The sequence below is a fragment of the Schistocerca cancellata genome, chromosome 1 (genome assembly GCF_023864275.1).
Source record: "Schistocerca cancellata isolate TAMUIC-IGC-003103 chromosome 1, iqSchCanc2.1, whole genome shotgun sequence".
Taxonomy (NCBI): domain Eukaryota; kingdom Metazoa; phylum Arthropoda; class Insecta; order Orthoptera; family Acrididae; genus Schistocerca; species Schistocerca cancellata.
The window spans coordinates 296,351,118-296,372,442 of NC_064626.1; the positions used below are offsets into that span (position 1 = coordinate 296,351,118).

The 21,325-nt window shown below is 47.0% G+C and overlaps 1 long non-coding RNA gene across 1 annotated transcript in view; it reads left to right on the forward strand.

Moving 5' to 3' along the window:
* Positions 1-21,325, forward strand: part of LOC126171814 (uncharacterized) — a 579,937-nt gene that overhangs the window by 129,545 nt on the left and 429,067 nt on the right. The window lies entirely within an intron of this gene.

Here is a 21,325-nt window from a genome sequence, read left to right on the forward strand (position 1 = left end):
TTGGATGTGTGTGATGTCCTTAGGTTAGTTAGGTTTAAGTAGTTCTAAGTTCTAGGGGACTGATGACCTCAGATGTTAAGTCCCATAGTACTCAGAGCCATTTGAACCATTTAGAAACACAGCAGATTTGACTGAAATAGTCCTTCTCAGTCTTCCAACAAAGGCAGTGTAAAAAAACCAATCAGGACACTTAGTTTTTCCCATTAACTGTCTACCCTTTCTGTCTTAATCATTGCTGTTTTCATTATTTAATTGTGGTAACTGCGATACCGAGCGAGGTGGCTGTGTGGTTAGTACACTGGACTCGCATTCGGGAGGACGAAGGGTTCATACTCGTGTCCGGCCATCCTGATTTGGGCTTTCCGTGATTTCTATAAATCGCTTCTGGTAAATGCCGGAATGATTCCTGTGAAAGGGCACAGCCGACATCCTTCCCCATTCCTCCCTAATCCGATGGGACCGATGACCTCACTGTTTGGTCCCGAATGAACCAACTAACCTAACTGCGATATTTCTACATGTGAGAACTGCTCTGCATTTTTCCTCCAAGGTCCTTACCGTCTAATTCACTATGATATTACGTTTTTGGTCATAACATTGTACCCAAAGGGGGAGGGAGGGGGTCGTAGCGATGTACATCCTTACCAAATGCGCAGACTCAAAAGTGGCGCAAATTCCAACTGAAATAAAACGGTTTAATATGAATCGGGAGAGGCACCTACCTTTCGTAGCTCAGTATTTATCCTTTCCCTCGGCCCGCCACTGTAAATGTTCGCTGTTGTGATAGTTTCATTTCTACAGTATCATTTCATCCAAGTAGTAAAATAAAGAAATTATTAGCATCGAACAGACGTCTGTCGCTAACATATTTTACGAGGAGTGTTTGTAAGTGGGCTTCTTCTGTATTGGCAGTACTATGTAGCGCTTTGCATTGGATCTATGACTGCGCTTTCTTTCTAAGAGACTCTGTGGCTGGTTGGACTCGTTGTTGGAAGTTAATCGCCAGTAGTGTTGGGCAGTTGAAGTTAGTCGCCAGCAGTGATGGAAGTACTGTTGGGCAGTTGGAGGTGAACAGCCAGCAGTGACGGATGTTAAATGTGAGAAGTCAGCATTGATGGAGCGTAGAGATCTGAAGTGTTAGCGTAGGCTAACGATCTGGAAGTACCCGACTTGGAGACTGAAAATTATTCATGATTGTATATCTTTGTACTAGATGTCAATGACGATTTATATTCGTGTTTGAACTGTATGGCACATTATTAAGGTAAAAAATACGTTATTTGGTTTGCAACAAAATCTTTCCTTTGCTAACCACATGCCTATTAGTAGTTAGTGACTTAAGTAGTTAGAATCTTTTATTTAGCTGCTAGTTTTGACGCTCGCTGTGTTGCAGTAGTTCGCGTAATTAAGATTTTTGTGAGTTAAGTGCTTAATGAAATGTATAAGTTATTGTCAGGATTGCTTCTTATTCAGGGCCATTCTTTTGTATTAATTATTTGAAGTCAGGTTGTAATTTTTTTGAGCAGTCAGATTGCGTTGCGCTAGAATATTGTGGGTAAGTGTTGTCATGATAAGAAAAAGTAAAGAGAAAGTAAGCTCGGTACGTTCAGTTTTACTCAGCTGTTCCAGAATCAAATAACGTAGAAGTTTCATATTCTCAGTCATTCTGCAATTTAAGTTCAGACACACTCATTTAAATAAAGAAGTTTCATGTTTAATAAGTAACTCAACACATTTTTTCCTCGGACAATTACGGCTGAAGAAAGCAGAATTTGTTTTGAGACGTCGTGCAATAATCCTACTTCAGCCCGTATAATTTCATGAAGTTCCGATTGGTTGCTGCGCTGTACGGTAGCCTTCAAAATGTAGCGGAGGTACGCTCCAAACCGAGAACTGTCACTGAGTTTGTTTTGGTGGAAAACCAGACCATGGCAGATATTCATAGGTGCTTGCATAATATATACGAAAACCTGATAGTGAACAAAAGAACCGTGAGTCGTTGGGTGAGGCGTCACTCATCGTCGCAACCTGGTTGCGCAAACCTGCCCGATCTCCAGCGTGCCGGCTGGCTGCACACAACTGTGACTCCTGCAGTGTTGGAACGTGCGGACACTCTCATTCGAGATGATCGACAGATTACAGTCAAACACCTCGCTGCTCAGCTGGACATTTCTGTGGTAGTGCTGACACATACGTCCACCAAAGACGCCCACTCAAAGACGTGTGACCGCTAGGTTCTCGCCATCTAACAGAAGACCACAAAAAGCAACGAAGGACAATCTGTGCGAAATTGCTTACGCGTTACGAGCTGATAGTAAAATATTTTTGTCGGAATTCGTCACAGGTGATGGAACAATGGCTCATTACTTGGAACCAGAAGCAAAACTGCAATCCATGGAGTTGCGCCACAGTACCTCTCCTCCGAAGTAACACTTCGCGGCCGGATTCTCAGCCGGTAAATTTGTGGTGACGGTCTTCTGGGACTCTGAAGGAGTTATTCTGTGGGATGTCCTCCATGATGGTGCAACAATCAACACTGAAGAGTACTGTCACAACCTCTGGAAATTGAAGGCACAACTTCACCGTGTTCACCGCTTCTAGAATGGAAATGAACTTCTTCTCGACGACGCAAGGCCTCACACAAGTTTGCGCACCCCAGAGGAGCTTACAAAACTTTATTGGATTATTCTTCCTCATCCACCATACAGCCCGGCTCTCGCACGCTCAGACTGCCATCTGGTCGGCCCAATGAAAGATTCTCTCCACGGGAAGCAGTACGTCGATGATGGGGAAGTTATTCCTGCACTAAGACGTGAAGAGAATTGAAGAATTTGAGATGTGGTGCTACAGACGAATATTGTAAATTAGGTGGACTGATAAGGTAAGGAATGAGGTGGTTCTGCACAGATTCGGAGAGGACAGGAATATGTGGAAAACAGTGACAAGGAGAAGGGACAGGATGATAGGACATCTGTCAAGAGATCAGGGAATAACTTCGAGGGATCTGTAGAGAGGGTAAAAACTGTTGAGGAAGACAGAGAATGGAATATGGTTCAAATGGCTCTGAGCACTATGGGACTTAACTTCTGCGGTCATCAGTCCCCTAGAACTTAGAACTAATTAAATTCGAACCTGCGATCGCAGAGGTCGCGCGGTTCCAGACTGTAGCGCCTAGAACCTGTCGGCCACCTCGGCCGGCGGAATGGAATACATCCAGCAAATAATTAAGGACGTAGGTTGCAAGAGCTACTCTGAGATGAATAGGTTGGCACAGGATAGGAATTCGTGGCGGGCCGTATCAAACCAGTCAGAAGACTGACGACTCAAAAAAAAAAAAATAAATAAATAAATAAATAAATAAATAAATAATAAAAAAAAATAAAAATAAAAAAGCGGGCATATAGGCCCTTCCACTGAGGTGGCGTAAGACTGTGGCACTGAACGAAGTTTGTGTCGAAGAATGGCATTTTGTAGCCTAAAGAATGGGGAATAATATGGTCTACTGGAATCCTGGATAACGCCAACTTGCTTTCAGAAAAAAAGTGTTGCATTACTTATTGAACTCCTCTCGTATAAGGGAAAAGTACACTTGCTTCACACATATAAGGGAAAAGTACACTTGTTTCACACACTTGCAGACTACAGAGCCCCAGCACTGTTCAGCAATGAATTTCTTGCTGAAACTTCGTTATGGTGTTATAAGATATCAAAGCAAATACACTGCGGAGAAAAAGAAGAACATATTACTTTTTCGAAACTCTGCGATGGTCTCCCATTGCGATGCATAAGTTTGAAATTTGGATCAAAGGTGGCTACACCCTTGGTGCAAAAGTGTAGCGCTCTGCGACGTCAGCCCCGGGCGAGGCGTCGCTTTAAACAGCAAGGTGTCGATACTTGAGCGAAAAAGCACACAGCGTAGATGTTAATGTGATGTCTGAGGTGTGTTAATTTAGCACCAAATCTCACCACAGTTCTGCCCAGCACCATCGTGGACGAGTCACACGGTGGGAAGGTCGTCACAGCCCCTCTTACACACATTTAACCCTTTCTTTAGACGCCTCTGCAATGCAGGTCAGGACCGCGACACCGAGAGTTCAAATCACACCGTTTTCTTGTGGGTGGCCGAGGAAAGCATTTCAAACACACGGCCGCGCAGAATCGACGCGAAGAAGCCTCAGAAGGTAGCATAAAGAGCGTAAATGCAACCCCCCTTGAGACTGAGCGCAGTAGTGCCAGTAGTGTCAGTGTCGTCGTAACTGCCGTCTGCTTCCCGTCTGCTGTGCAGCGAGCTACGTTAATTTAAGTATTAACTGTATTTTTCTTACTTGTCACTTCTTCTTCCGTGTGTTTTTGCTTTTAGGAAGCTTTAATTGTCGAGTGCTCGTAATAGTGGTCCATAGATTTCGTGTTTGTTTTGAATACATTCAGAGTGTACCTTTAGTCAGCTGTAGTGCCAGTAGTGCTAGCGTTTGTTTTGAATACAGTCCAGAGACAGGTAGTGCTATTTTCATTGTTTTCAACAAGAAGTGTGTAGTAACTACAGTTTAGTCAGCTATCAGCCGCCTTTAGTGAATTAGCAGTCTACTTAAAAGTTGATTAACTCTCTACAGTAAACTGATTTCTTAGGATGGATAGGATGTGTGACTGCTGTGTACGGACGCAGGAGGAGCTGGCCACTGTTCGCGAACAACTGAACGTGTTGATGGCCGCGGTCAGCCGTCTTCAGGCTGCTGCCTCGGAGTGTAGCGGCAGTGGGGAGTCTGGTGCGTCGCATGGTACATCCCAGGTGTTACATGCTTCATCCACTGTCCCTGCTGTCGAGACATCTTCGCGGGTACCGGGCGCGGTTGGGCCACCCTCTCCCCAAGGAGAGTGGCGGGTTCAGAGGCGTTCGCGGCGCACGAGGCGGAGGGTCAATGTGGACGCTGGCCGTGTGGCATCGCCCGCTCTGCCTGTGAGTGGACATGTGGCTGCTCCTTCAGCAAGGTCCGAGCAGGCACACGGGGGGAGGGGTTTATTAGTTATTTGGGAGCTCCAACGTTAGGCGGGTGATGGAGCCCCTTAGGGAAATAGCGGAAAGGTCGGGGAAGAAAGCCAGTGTTCACTCTGTCTGCTTGCCGGGGGGGGGGGGGGCTCATCCGAGATGTGGAGGAGGCCCTGCCGGCGGCGATAGAGAGCACTGGGTGCACCCGACTGCAAATTGGTGCTCATGTCGGCACCAATGACTCCTGCCGTCTGGGTTCAGAGGTCATGCTCAGTTCGTACAGGCGGTTGGCGGAACTGGTGAAGGCAGAAAGTCTCGCTCGCGGGGTGGAATATGAGCTAACTATTTGTAGTATCGTTCCCAGAACCGATCGCGGTCCTCTGGTTTGGAGCCGAGGCTCAGACGATTCTGCGGAGATCTGGGGTGCAAATTTCTCGACCTCTGCTATCGGGTGGAGAAATGTAGGGTCCTCCTGAATAGGTCAGGCGTGCACTACACGCCGGAAGCGGCTACAAGGGTAGCGGAGTACGTGTGGAGTGCACTTGTGGGTTTTTTAGGTTAGAGAATTCCCTCCCTAGGTTCGACAAGACGCCTCCTGAGATGCGGCAAGGTAGGAGTGCGCAAAATTAATGTGCTAATAGTAAACTGCAGGAGTGTCTTTAGAAAGGTCCCAGAACTGCTCTCATTAATAAACTGTCCCAATGCCCATATAGTACTAGGGACAGAAAGTTGGCTGAAACCAGACGTAAACATAATGAAATCCTAAACTCAGATTGGAATGTATACCGCAGAGACAGGCTGGACAGTGAAGGGGGAGGCGTGTTTATAGCGATAAGAAGTGCAATAGTATCGAAGGAAATTGACGGAGATCGGAAATGTGAAATAATTTGGGTGAAGGTCACGGTTAAAGCAGGCTCAGACATGGTAATTGGATGTTTCTACAGGCCCCCTGGCTCAGCAGCTGTTGTGGCTGAGTACCTGAAGGAATATTTGGAAAATATTTCGAGTAGATTTCCCCACCATGTTATACTTCTGGGTGGAGATTTTAATTTGCCGGATATAGACTGGGAGACTCAACCGTTTATAACGGGTGGCAGGGACAAAGAATCCAGTGAAATTTTTTTAAGTGCTTTATCTGAAAACTATCTTGAGCAGTTAAATAGAGAACCGACTCGTGGCGATAACATATTAGACCTCCTGGTGACAAACAGACCCGAAGTATTTGAAACAGTTAACGCAGAACAGGGAATCAGCGATCATAAAGCGGTTACTGCATCGATGATTTCAGCCGTAAATAGAGATATTAAGAAAGGCAGGAAGATTTTTCTGTTTAGCAAAAGTGACAAAAAGCAGATTACAGAGTACCTAATGGCTCAACACAAAAGTTTTGTCTCAAGTACAGATAGTGTTGAGGATCAGTGGACAAAGTTCAAAACCATCGTACAATATGCGTTAGATGAGTATGTGCCAAGCAAGATCGTAAGAGATGGAAAAGAGCCTCAATGGTACAACAACCGAGTTAGAAAACTGCTGCGGAAGCAAAGGGAACTTCACAGCAAACATAAACATACCCAAAGCCTTGCAGACAAATAAAAATTACGCGAAGCGAAATGTAGTGTGAGGAGGGCTATGCGAGAGGCGATCAATAAATTCGAAAGTAAAATTCTATGTACTGACTTGGCAGAAAATCCTAAGAAATTTTGGTCTTATGTCAAAGCGTTAGGTGGATCAAAACAAAATGTCCAGACACTCTGTGACCAAAATGGTACTGAAACAGAAGATGAGAGACTAAAGGCCGAAATACTAAATGTCTTTTTCCAAAGCTGTTTCACAGAGGAAGACTGCACTGCAGTTCCTTCTCTAGATTGTCGCACAGATGACAAAACAGTAGATATCGAAATAGATGACAGAGGGATAGAGAAACAATTAAAATCGCTCAAAAGAGGAAAGGCCGCTGGATCTGATGGGATACCAGTCCGATTTTACACAGAGTACGCGAAGGAACTTGCCCCCCTTCTTGCAGCGGTGTACCGTAGGTCTCTAGAAGAGCGTAGCGTTCCAAAGGATTGGAAAAGGGCACAGGTTATCCCCGTTTTCAAGAAGGGACGTCGAACAGATGTGCAGAACTATAGACCTATATCTCTAACGTCGATCAGTTGTAGAATTTTGGAACACGTATTATGTTCGAGTATAATGACTTTTCTGGAGACTAGAAATCTACTCTGTAGGAATCAACATGGGTTTCGAAAAAGACGGTCGTGTGAAACCCAGCTCGCGCTATTCGTCCACGAGACTCAGAGGGCCATAGACACGGGTTCCCAGGTAGATGCCGTGTTTGTTGTCTTCCGCAAGGCGTTCGATACAGTTCCCCACAGTCGTTTAATGAACAAAGTAAGAGCATATGGACTATCAGACCAATTGTTTGATTGGATTGAAGAGTTCCTAAATAACAGAACGCAGCATGTCATTCTCAATGGAGAGAAGTCTTCCGAAGTAAGAGTGATTTCAGGTGTGCCGCAGGGGAGTGTCGTAGGACCGTTGCTATTCACAATATACATAAATGACCTTGTGGATGACATCGGAAGTTCACTGAGGCTTTTTGCGGATGATGCTGTGGTATATCGAGAGGTTGTAACAACGGATAATTGTACTGAAATGCAGGATGATCTGCAGCGAATTGAAGCATGGTGCAGGGAATGGCAATTGAATCTCAATGTAGACAAGTGTAATGTGCTGCGAATACATAGAAAGATAGATCCCTTATCATTTAGCTACAAAATAGCAGGTCAGCAACTGGAAGCAGTTAATTCCATAAATTATCTGGGAGTACGCATTAGGAGTGATTTAAAATGGAATGATCATATAAAGTTAATCGTTGGTAAAGCAGATGCCAGACTGAGATTCATTGGAAGAATCCTAAGGAAATGCAATCCGAAAACAAAGGAAGTAGGTTACAGTACGCTTGTTCGTCCACTGCTTGAATACTGCTCAGCAGTGTGGGATCCGTACCAGATAGGGTTGATAGAAGAGATAGAGAAGATCCAACGGAGAGCAGCGCGCTTCGTTACAGGATCATTTAGTAATCGCGAAAGCGTTACGGAGATGATAGATAAATTCCAGTGGAAGACTCTGCAGGAGAGACGCTGAGTAGCTCGGTACGGGCTTTTGTCGAAGTTTCGAGAACATACCTTCACCGAGGAGTCAAGCAGTATATTGCTCCCTCCTACGTATATCTCGCGAAGAGACCATGAGGATAAAATCAGAGAGATTAGAGCCCACACAGAGGCATACCGACAATGTTTCTTTCCAAGAACAATACGATACTGGAATAGAAGGGAGAACCGATAGAAGTACTCAAGGTACCCTCCGCCACACACCGTCAGGTGGCTTGCGGAGTATGGATGTAGATGTAGATGTAGATGGTTAGCACACTGGACTCGCATTTGGAAGGACAACTGTTTGATCCCGCGTGCGGTCATCCTGGTTTAGGTTTTCCGTGATTTCCCTAAATCGCGTTAGGCAGATGCCGAGATGGTTCCTGTGAAAGGGCACGGCCGAAATCCTTCCCCATCGTTTTCTAATCCGACAGAACCGATGACCTCACTGTTTGGTCCACCTCCCCAAACCAGTCAACCAACCAACCTGCCCTTGGGGCGAAAACTACAGTTCGCAGTGAGATGAGCAACAGGACGATATTCTCTACAACTTTCGGTACTGTTGACAACCCCTCCCTCCCTCCCCGCCTGACGATTCAACCCTGCTCTTTGTGTCTGCAACACCGTCGAAAGGAGCCTGACGCCTTGCAGTGTAGTGCGACCGAAGATTTTCCTTTGGTATTCAGGATAGAACCAGTTGAGACCGCTCAAAACCATTCAGCGAAATTTGAACGTGGTTCGTAGCAGCAAAAGGTGTTTATTCTTTCCCAGGCCTCCTTTTTCGCCACCTATCGTGGCCTGATAACGGAGGGGTACAACATTGACATAACAGCAAAGAGTTCTAGCCCCCCACCCTACCCCCTCCCTCTCCGGTCACCGTTCGGCAGCACTCGTGGTGCCACGGACCCACTTTAAAAATGTATCAGTGCAGAGACTTATATGAAGGTTACATTGATTGTGCACTAATGTTCCCTTTTTATCAGTGACTGATCTCAAAAAAAATATATATATATACCTTGTTATTTTCTTATACATGTTCCGCTGTTTTGCCGTAAATCTTCAAGTCTAACTGCTAATGTACTTCTTGGAATTCAAATATTTTTCACTCGCTTCATTCACTGTCATTTCAAGAAATTTGATTGTTCCTACTAATTCCTTCGTGTTATTTTCGCACCATTATAGTCGTGGCTTCTCCATGTCTGTCTGTTAAAAAACCAAAATCGTAAAGAATCAGGATTTTATGGTATGTATTTTGTTTAGCACAATCGGACATTACTTTGTGCGATGCAACCTGAACGTACCATTGTGATAGTTTAGCATTCCTGCTGTTATTACTTGGGTTAGATGTTGTTACATTGTATGATATGGAGAACAATATCAGTTGTGTTTAGAGACACAATTAAAAGTGATATTACTTACTTTTATACAAAACACAATACCTCAAAGTTAGCGCACCGAAAAACTCACTAGAAACAGATACGTTGTTGCCACTTCGAAGTACACTGTTGTTTTGTTTCAAAATCGCCTGAGCTGTCTTATGACTGCATAATCTGCAGTGCAGTGGCTCCTCAAGATACTTTCACTAACGCTAGAGTTTAGAAAAATCTCTTGTCCGATACAATCCTTTGGTCGATAATACCCAACACGCCACTACCTCTTTGCCAACCGGTCGGGCAATGGACAAACTGGTTTCTTTTATATGGAACAGAAGATGAGGAAAGAAAGGGGACGTATGGGTGGGAATTCGTGATTTACAGCCGCACAGGGATTATGCTAATGCAACGGGGAAAGTTGAAAATTTGTGCCGGAAGGGGACTTGAACACGAATTTACCGCTTCTAAAGAGTGGCTGATTTAATCGCTTTTTAAATTATTTTATTTTTAAAAAAATTTTTAGAACAAAATTGGTGCTGGATTGGGATTCGAACCCGGGTCACCCGATTAGTAGGCAGATGCGCTGACCGCTTTTTTTCCTTTTTGTTAACAATAAATCATTCCTTAGATGCTGATAATCAGCACAGTCATATCAAACCTGTTATAACAATTACGTGAAAACAAAGAAAAAAAAAGCACTAGCTGCAGCGAGATTCGGTCCAGAGTCCTTCATATTGTGAACCCAAGCTGTTATTTTTTTTCTCCTTACCTTTTTTTCAGTTGTTAGTTTTTCCTTTTATTTTTATTTTATCTTTTAGCCCAAAAGAGGTCATTTGCACGAAAAATTAAAGTAAACACTATGCAAGCGCAAGAGCAATATGAAAAAAAGAGGGAAAGAGAGAGAGAGAGAGAGATAAGGGGGTTTCGTTTGCATGGTGGCAAAAATGATTACTCCATTTCTGCTACCTCTTGTATACGGAAACGGAACAGTAAATTAAAAGGTAATGCATGGCCCTGAAAGCGAAATGGGTCGCCTACCAAATTTATTTAATTTTTTAAAAACATTATTGAGTAGCACAGTCAGCGGCAGGCTGGAGGAGGCAAGGTGGTCAGGGTTCGAATTTCGAGGCGTGGTCGTGATGTTTTTCTCCTCCTAACACCGAAGAGCACCATCATGTTTTTTCTTTTTTTATATAATAATCGACAAATAGACGGCAGCCATACACCAAAAATTACAACGATAATGTGAACTAAAAAGGACTATCTTGCCCGCTGGGATAACCTTATGGAAGCGGGCGGCAGGTAAGAGGCGGTGATCATTTAAATGGGCATCACCAGTCGTCGTCGGAGTATCTGGGGCCGCTGCACACAGTCAGAGACTGTTTCTGTTACCGTAGGGAAATGGTGGAAACATCACGTCTGCAAGTCAACTTCTTCTCACCCCTGGTGGGCTGTGGGTTCATGAATGACGATTCCAAGTAGTTAGCAAAAATATTCCGATATTGCGTTCTGTTCGTTAAGACCAGGAACTCGTCGATCATGTATTGCCACAAATCGAAGACTTCCTTTTCGCCATAGCGGTGCATGAAGTGTATCGCCATTCCTTGAACCCAATTGACCGTGTTCGTCCAGGTCATCGGGAAATAGACGGAGTCGAGATGAAAGAGGCCCAGAGGCACAATCGAAACAAAGAGGCGGCGTAGGAGGAAAGCCTGTATATGGCGGATCAGTCTCCAACACTCGCTTGTGGGGGCACAGTGTAGTCTGTGTTAGTCTGTATCTGCCATCGCGCAACGGGGGCACATGGAATCGTCAGGTGAATGGCATGTAGGCTTCATCGGGTCGGAAATTTCCCGTTAGTGACCAGGTACTATGTCGACCGCACGAAACTCGACAGGAAAGGCGTGTGGTTGGCTCACCAAACCCGCGTCCAGTCGACCATAGGGTGGCGTCGTACAATGTCGTTAGCCGGTTTCCAGCGTTGGAGAACTCTATAATAAGTCTTTGTTGTCGGATTCCGTGTCTCCGGTATAGATCCCAACATTTAGCTGTGTTCCACGGAAAACGTCCTAATATGTGACAGCGAGGGTGATAAATGTCCAACATGTACCTGTGGGTACAGCGTGTGTGGGACCGCCCCTGCTATCAGAACGCCAGGAAGACTGTGTTGGTGAAAGCCAGAGTCGCTTCATTGAGCGAAGGTACAGCGCCAGCGCTCTGTGCTTGACATGAGTGAGTCCAATAGCTCCTATGTGGAAGGGTAAAGTAAGAGAAACAAAACGGATCTTAAAAACTGTACCAGCGTTCACCACGTCTTCGAACACTGCCTCTATCCTAGAAGCCATCGTGTCTGCCATCGGTAATAAGTGGACGTAATGGTTAAGCTGAGAATCTATGTTCACATTGACGTACTGAGCTCGTTGCAAAATCTCCAACGATCTAAATTTGTTGAGGAGAGCCACTGTGCGGAGTCGTCGTAAGACCTTGCGATACGTAAAGGCTGTCGTACGTTGCATCATTTGTCGATGGAGCGATGTTCCTGAACATTTGAGCATTTGGACCTTTGGGTGGGGTACATCTAGTTCTGCAGGCATGCCTCGTCCCACCTCCGTGCAGCATGACTTCCGTAGGTTGATCACACTGCCCGCCACCGCCCCTGACTGTTAGAGCCACGAAAGCGCCGTTCGTATTTCGTCAACAGTCTGTACTAAGAACATCACGTCATCGGCATACGCTCCACATCGAAAGGTCCCGGAGCGGAGGCTAAGACGTTCCAAGCGTCGTCGCAGTCCGTAAAGAGCTGGTTCGAGGGCAACGGTGAATAAAATGGCAGAAAGAGGACACCCTGCCTGACGAACCTGTTGACACGTACGGGCGCGGACCGTAACCGTTTAGCATAATCCTCGTGATCACCCCATGGATCAAATGAAACACAACAAATGTCGTCATGCGCGGGATACCGATGTGTTCCATAGCTGCATGCAGGAAAACGTGTTCGACGCGATCGAAAGCATGGTGAAAATCCAGCTCAACAGCAGCACCATGGAGGCAGGATGTTTCCATTAGTGTCACCACATGTGTATAGGTGCTCAAAGTCGTAAACACGTTAGTCTTGCCTCCGAGGTAGATTTTATCATTGTGAATGGCCGCCATTACCGTAGATTTGAGCGTGTCAACAGTTTGTAGTCGGTGTTTAGCATTGCCGATGGTCTAAAATCAAGTGGGCGACTGCCTCCTCTGGGTTTTGGCACCGGAATCAAGAGGCCTTCACTGAATTCAGATGATACTTGAACATCGAGGTTCAGGAGTTCTCTGTACATACTGACCCACATTGGGCCCATAAGATCAGAAAACTTTTGGTAAAAATTCAAGAGGCAGTCCGTCATGGTCTGGCGTCTTGTTGGGAGCACTGAGTAACACAGCCTCTCGTAGTTCTTCCAAAGTCACCTCTGACAAGAGCGTACATCATCTTGTGGGTTCCGAGGGACGGTTACGTCGGATAGGACTTCCTTGACTCCTGTATCCGTGTTGTACTCTCGCTCGTAGAGAAGGTTATATGACTGTGTGAACGCTTGGACGTTGTCCGTTTGCGTTTCAGCTTGTCGTCCATCCTCCGTCTCGACCTCCGTAATGAGCTCCCTCTTGCGTCGTCTTCTGTCTTGAATGACGTGCTGGAGGAAAGGTCGTTCTCCACTAACATCATCAGCTGTCCTTGCCCGCACCCGCCCACCCACGAGACGTACGGCGGTCATACGTAGCAACTGTGCCTCGACGTGCGTTCTGCCGATTGCCGTTCCGGCTACGCCGGTCGCACAACCAGTTCGCGTAGCGCAGTGTTGTAGAAATCAGTGGTCGCGGTATACCAGCGCGCTCTATCACGTCCATAGCTGGCTAATGTTCGGTACAAGGCGGGTCTGACACACGGTAACCACCACTGAAGTGTGGAACCGTAGGCGCGTAATCGCCGTTGGCATCCTCTCCACGTGGACTCAACTTCGAGTCTGCAGTTCACCTCATCAAGAAAGACCATACTGAGATGCTATGGACCCGTACTTCATCGGATACGTTGGTGGGGGAGGTTGAGAGTACACACATACGCTATGTAGTCCGTGAACGCTGCCGGCCACATCTCAGCGCCGACAACTGCCGATCGCAGGCCGCGTGGGACGTAAACTCGATCCAAACGGCTCGCCGAATGACTAGAAAAGTAGGTGTATGTTTCTAGGTCGCCGTGTTGTATCACCCTTGTGTCCGAAAAAGAAAAGACCTTTACAAGCGCTTGAAGTGCCGGGCAGGTGCGACATTTGATCGGATAGTCTGAGCGCACAACTGAAATTTCCGCCTATTACCAAGTGATCGGCACCGAACCGGAAGAGCAGTGCCATGTCTTCGTCATAGAAGGTGCGTCGTTCTCTCCTCTCCGGAACGACCATACAGGTTCACCAAACGAACTATACCAGCCGCGAGTGCGACCTCACGGGCCGAAGGTAAATAGGATACATCAGTTGCCATAATATCTTCCCTGAGCAGAATAGCCGTACCTCCTACGACCATATTTAAGGCACAGCGTAGGCATCGATACAGGGTCCTGATCGGTCTTCTTGAAGGAAAACAACGTCCAGATGCTAAGCTCGTAATGTATCTTGCATCACACGGATTTTGAGAGCAGAAATAACGCCGTTGTCACTGAACGTGACGAGTCGCTATGCCTATTCCATCAAGTCGCGAGGGCTGTCCTTTGTATTACAGGTATGCAGTAGTCGCGGTGTGGGGCGTCTTCAGGGCGAAGAAGTAGGAGGTGGCGGTTGTAGGTCATACCGGCCTAGGCGTCTGTAGCCGTCAACGTAGACGCTCCCAACGGCATCGGTGTATCGTCAGCGTCCTGAAACACATCCTGCATGTCCGTCACCTGCGCCATGTTTCCCAGGGAGGTCGATACCACTGGATATCGAGAGGCAGACGGAGTCGTGGGTGCATCCCCGGGGGCGGGGCTTCGGTGATCTGCCGCATTCCCACAGTGCGCGGTCCCATCGGTAGCGGGGGAAGGTATCAAAACCGTGTGGTACGTTAGGATAAGCCGTGTGCGATCGGCGTATCGTCTGACGCACACCATCGATCGTTGCTGCCTCGGGCCGCTGTACTTACTCGGTCGTTTTGAGCCGTTTGTTATGGCGTTTGCTGCACGGTGTAGCCGCGCGGTGTAGGGCGTCTTGCAACGGTTCGCGCGGCTTCCCTCGTCGGAGGTTCGAGTCCTACCTCGGGCAAGAGTGTGTGTGTGTTGTTCTTATCGTAAGTTAGTTTAAGTTAGATTAAGTAGTGAGTCGAGCAGTCGAGGGACGTCAGCAGTTTGGTCCAGTAGGAGCTTACCACAAATTTCCAAAAAAATTATGGCGTTGCGGTCGCTTCTGTTTACGCTGTCTCGCTTCTGTGTCCGGCGCAGGGCAGGGGTTGGACGCGACATCCTGTTCTTCAAGTTCCACCGCACTGTCGGCTTGTTGTAGCGGTGCGCCTGGGCTCGACGAAAGGGCAACAGAGGTGTCGGCGCTGGAAGACGCTGGGGGCTCCTCAGGAACTGTTGCAGCGGCCTCCAAGGCTTGCACCAATATAAAAAAGTCGTCATAGACAGCTGGCGTCTCCCGTCTCGCCGCCGCAACATACGTATTCGGTATAGCGTTCGCTATCGATGGTTGAATCTGATCGGCTGAGGGCGTCTGCACGAGACAGCGTTACTGGCATTCGGTACGCATGTGCCCTACCTGTCCACATTCGGAGCAGGTTCTCGGCTGACCGTCGTAAATAATTATCGCCCGGCAACCAGAGATCGTGAGATACGAAGGCATATGGCGGTGCAATTCAGTACGGACCTGTCGCACTCCGTTAAGGTTAAAATGGTTCAAATGGCTCTGAGCACTATGGAACTTAACTTCTGCGGTCATCAGTCCCCTCGAACTTAGAACTATTTACTTAAAGCTAACTAACCTAAGGACATCACACACATCCACGCCCGAGGCAGGATTCGAACCTGCGACCGTAGCGGTCGCGCGGTTCCAGATTGAAGCGCCTAGAACCGCTCGGCCACTTCGGCCGGCCTCCATTAAGGATAGGGTGAGTTCTGAAGGTCTTCCATTGCACGGCCGTATGGCCGAGGATTGTACAATAGGGTCGAAGAGTAAGGGTGACCAAATCAGCTGTAACTCAAAATGGTAGCTCAAATACCGCGCACATTTTGTATTCCCAGTCGAATACGTTCAAGTGTTACGTTTCTGTCAGAGAGGAAGGATCTATAACTTTCCGTCGAGCGTCTGAGAAGTTTGCCACAGACTTCATCGTCACTGAACTTAACATATACAACGCTGGAGACGATAGACAAGTGTATACCCAGCAGCTCTTTCGGGTCAACATTTAAGCATTAGCGAGACTCGTGCCAAAGCACGACGTGGCGCCGCTCCCGTGTCCATTGTTGTGTGGCGCACCACCACTGGTGCACCTCTCTGTGCTGCCGCTCCAATGGAAACTGCAACAATGTTCGCCATACTGACAACGTAGACGCACTGTTCATTTCCTAACCCATGGTACGTCGAGTCACGTACGCTTCTGAACGGTCAATTGAATAATTTGTCTCTCCTCTCTCGAGTTAGACAAAATGAGCCATTGAGATCCTTTACGACATGAAACAGTCGATGCCATGTTCGCTTGACAGTCGGCGGATCCTGACCAATGCGAACAGTCCCATTTCGGAGACTTACGTCCGCCATTTTTCACCGTATACATCCTAAACACACACACACACACACACACACACACACACACACAGACACACACACACACACACACACACACACACGAAAACCGACGCACCAAGAAGGAATTATCCGAATGGGTCGGAAATCGATAAACGTAGCGTACATGTACAGACAAACAAATGATTACAGTCTCAGAAAAATTGGCTGATACACTCCAGAAAAGGCGCTTCACAAATTGAGCTAGTGAATAACGCGCCCTCGGGCCCTTATGCAGGCAGTTGTTCGCCTTGGCATTGACTGACAGAGTTGTCGGATTTCCTTTTGAGGCTTATCATGCCAAATTCTGTCCAACTGGTGCGTTACATCGTCAAAATCCCGAGTTGGTTGGAGGGCCCTGCCCATAATGCTCCAAATGTTCTCAACTGGGGCTACATCTGATGACCTCGCTGGCCAACGTGGGATTTGTCGAGGACGAAGAAAATCAGTAGAAATTCTCGCCGTGGGTCGGCGGGCATTATCTTGCTGAAATGTACGTCGAAGATGGTTTACCGTGAAGGACAACAAACTGGGGCGTAGAATATCGTCGACATACTGCTACGCCGTAAGAGTGTCGCGGATAGCAACCAGAGGCAAATGAAATGGCATCTCACCTGGTTGGCAGGCCTTATGGAGGCCAACAATAAAGTTGGTTCACCACCGCTGTTCGGGCCGCCTCCAGAGGCGTCTTCCCTCTATTTGTGAAGCTCCTTTCGTGAATATATCATTCAATGTTTTTTAAAAACTGTAATCATTTGTTTGTGCGTACATGTACGTCACATGTACCGATTTACGTCCTATTCGGATAATTCATTCGTGGTGTGTCTTTTTTTTGTCTTAGAATGTATGTAAACGATCTACCGTCTAATATACATCAAGCACAATGAGTTCTTTTTGCAGACAAGTATTGTAATGTATCCAAGCACTTATACATAAGTAGAACAAATCGTACAGAGTGTTCTTAAAAATGTCATTGATTGCTTTTGTGCGAGTGGTCTGAATATCTATTTGAAAAAGACACAACATATTTATTTATGCACATATAGGGTTACTGCACCAATGGTAGGTGTAACACATGCCGAGGAAATAATAAATGGGGTGGAATCGCGAAAATTCTTCGGGGTGCGTGTTGATGTGAATGTAAACCGGAAAAAGCACGTTTTGGAACATCTAAAATAATGTAGTTCAGCCACATTTACGCTAAGAATCACTGCGAATCTTGGGGAGACAGAAATTAGTATGCTGACGTATCTTGCATATATCCATTCAGTAATGTCATATGGAATAATATTCTGGCGTAGTCGATCTTTAAGAATGAAAGTCTTCATTGTTCAAAAAAGTCTTGTACGGTGCTCACGAACGATCATCTTGTAGACATATTTTTAAGGAATTTGGCATTCTGATCAGTATATTTATTCCCTCGCCAAGTTTGTTGTAAATAATCCACTGCAGTTCAAAAGGAACAATAATGTACATAATTTTAATCACGGCATTGTACACTCCTTTTTGTGATAAAGACACCTTAATGTGGAGTAATAATATCATTTTACAAGTACCAGAAGGAAAAATCACATTATCTCCACATTAAGACTGTCTTTATCATAAAAACGAGTGGATAAAGATTTTGGACAACTTTTTTTCACAGGCAACGAAGTATAGTTTGAAAACAAACTGAAGAAATTTCTCATTGACATCTTTTCCTATTTTCATTACTGTAATGTGTAAAAGATGGTGGGTGGAATTACCTCCTCACATCTGTATATTTAGAACAAGAAAGTCTTATTAATATTCAGCATGTAGCCATATTTTCAAATTAATTTGCAATGTGAATGCAAGATGACTCTTCACACAAAAAAACTAACTAACTGCAGTGTCTATAGGCCATGATCCTGAAGCTATAGAAGTCGCACATTTGTTCGTAGACGTGTCTCCTTTTCACATGAGTCGTAACGTGACTTTTCACGTGCAACCAATATTCAAATGTTATTTCGGAATGAGAAACCCTCTGCTTTGTCATTCCTCATACAAACGATGTAGATGGCATTACCCGTACCTGCCTCCTGTCGTTGCACTGGAACACTAACCACTTATACAGCCAAGCTTGTACTACACCTCATGCCAGTTTGACGTTTACAGCATACTGCCTTCACGATGTTGCAGTTTCAGTGGTCAGCGATGTACAACCGTATGCAGAGACGACCAGCGTTAGTACCGATAAGACACAGCACTATTTTCCACACTGGTTGTATCTGCTCGTGTGATGGGGGCTGCACTTGAACGGATCGAAGTTAAGCAGCAGTCGGCACGCGTCGCGTGGATTTAACGACTCGGTATTCACTGCGTACGTGTGACCGTGCGGTCTTGCTCCAGGCAGTTCGCGCAGCGCGCGCTGCACGTCATCTGCTGGCCTATGGGAAGCGGCGAATATCGCTGTGGCCTCACCCCACCCGTATCAGCAGCCGGCTTTGAAGTGCTTCGCAGGCAATCACTGCAGCAAGACCTTTGAGCTGTCCGCCTTTGAAACCCGTCTCATACTCCGTTGATACTCAGCACGCATACACAAGGACTAAACATGAAGTGTGGCAATTTAGTAACGAAACTGCTGTGTGAAACGTAATTTACTGCAAGCAATGCACCAACTACCATATTTTCCACCACTGTCTGTACGAAATGTGGCAATAAAGTTTCATTTATCACCACGAATAAATAAACTTGAGGTCATTAAACTTTTGCAAATATTTACCCTTCGATGGGAGATATTTCTTCCAACTGACGAGTGTGCAGGGTCGCCCCTGCGTATTTCGGCCACCACATTTACGTTTATGTTTGGCAGGACAGGTAAGGCCTCTGCTTCACCTAGGAGGTTATTTGTAGGAAGAGGAGGCAAGCTACAGTGCACAGCCAAATCGTCAGCAGGCACCTCAGCGTCCGTGGAGCCAGTCCAGCCACTGCGTGGCGTGCAGGTCGTAGCACACAGCGCTGCAGTCGCGACTGCTAATTTATGTTCACACGGCCACATGTTCACGTGATACCGCGCACGTATCCTTCCGCAGCAATGTATTTAAGAGGGCGCTGTGCCCATGGACAGCACTCTTGACCGTCGCCTCTCCTGGAGCCCCCCCCCCCCCCCCGGACCTCCGGACAATCCAAGCCAAGGCATGATCCTGACTCCATCTCCTCAAGCTCCTTTCTGGCCGCACAAGGGGTCTGAATCCCTCCACCATCCTCCACACCTATAAATCCCTCATCCGCCCTATCCTCTGCTACGCCCACCCTGCCTGGATCTCCTCCACTCCCACCTTTTACAAATCCCTTCAAATCCTAGAACGCCATGCTCTCCGCCTCGCCTATCGCATCCGTCTCCCCTCTCCCACGTGGATCCTGTATGACCTTCTTCCGTTCCCGCACCACCTCCTTTTCCTCGAACGTATACGGATCCTCTACACCTCCCGTAAACTTGATCACCCTCACCTGCTTGTCTCTCCCATCCTCTCCCACCCCCGGTCCGCTGCCGCACCTGTATTCCCACGTTCCACCTGCTCTCCATCTCTCCATACCCTCTCCCAAGGTGGCTTCCACCAACTCCCCCTCCCGGATGACGCCCTCATCCCCTCCATCTACCCTTCCTATCAACTTTGATCCTGCCTATCCTTTCCCTGTCTTTCCTTAGGGCACCCTCTCTCCTTTCTCTCCCTCCTCCCTTCCTCCCCCCCGGGCTTCCCCTACCCCCGTACCTTCTTTCCTCTCCCTCCCATCTCCACTGCCACTGGCGTCTACACTCTCCCCTCTCCCTTCTCCCCCACCTTTCCCCCCTCTTTGGCAGGTCCCAGGCCTCGCACGTGTTAAGTGAACATTCGCGCGCCGGAGATCATCGCCATCGGTTCTGTGTGTGCGCCGTCGTGTTAGTGCTTCAGTGTTTTCACCGCCCCACGCTCCATCGTTCACGTGTGTTATCTCAGTCATCAGTGTTCGTGTACAGTGCTGACCGTTTTTTTGTATTTTTTACTAGACCCGTGAACGGCTCCGTGTTTTTATCTCATGTGTCTCCTGTTTTTCATCCACCATTATGTTACGTTTTTCTGTGTCTTCATTGTTTCTATTTGTACTGACTGTGGCCGAAGAGTGGCGTAATATTACCGCTGCCGGCCACCTTTTGTATCAGGTGTCAAAATAACAATAAAGAAAAAAACCATGGACAGCCAGAAACATCCCGAGCTCCGAGCAACCAACAGCTGCCTCGAGTCTGCGCTACGGACAACGCCTTTTGCTGGCACTTAGTTGCTCATCGGCTTGTGAGACCGTGTCGTTACCAGTAGACTTCTAACGAGCTGTCAGCCTAATAGGACCGTGTCGTCACAGCACCTGCTGCCTGCTAGTTACCAGCCTCATGGGACTACGTCGTTATTAACCTGTCCTGCTCTTCAGTACATTGCTGTCTCAAGTTTCGTGTACATTATTGTCAGACATTTACCCTTGTTCTTGTAATAAACACTTGTTATTGCAAAGTCTGTCTGACCCCGGTAGTTAAATGGTCAGCGTGACGGATTGTCAATCCTCTGGGCCCGGGTTCGATTCCCGGCGGGGTCGGGGAATTTTCTCCGCCCAGGGACTGGGTGTTGTGCTGTCCTCATCATCATCCTATCATCCTCATCGACTGCAGGTCGCCGAAGTGACGTCAACTTGAAAGACCGGCACCCGGCGAACGGTATGCTCGACGGGGGGCCCTACCATACGATTAAATAAATTGCGAAGTCTGTGTTTCACTTCAGGGAGTCTCGCTCCTCTAGAAGATGACTTTGCAGAGACAGATCTGTCTCCATAGCTGCGTGATTTGCTTGGCAGAATGCCTTGCGAGGGGCCAGGTTCGATTCCCGGCCGGGTCGGAGACTTTCTGTGCTCGGGAACTGGGTGGTGTGTTGTCCTCATCATCATCAACCCGTAAGTCACCAAAAGTTGCGTCCAATAAGAAGACTCCCCGAAAGGTGATTCCCGTCCAAATATGTAATGCGCACATTCTATCTTTTTTTTTTTGGG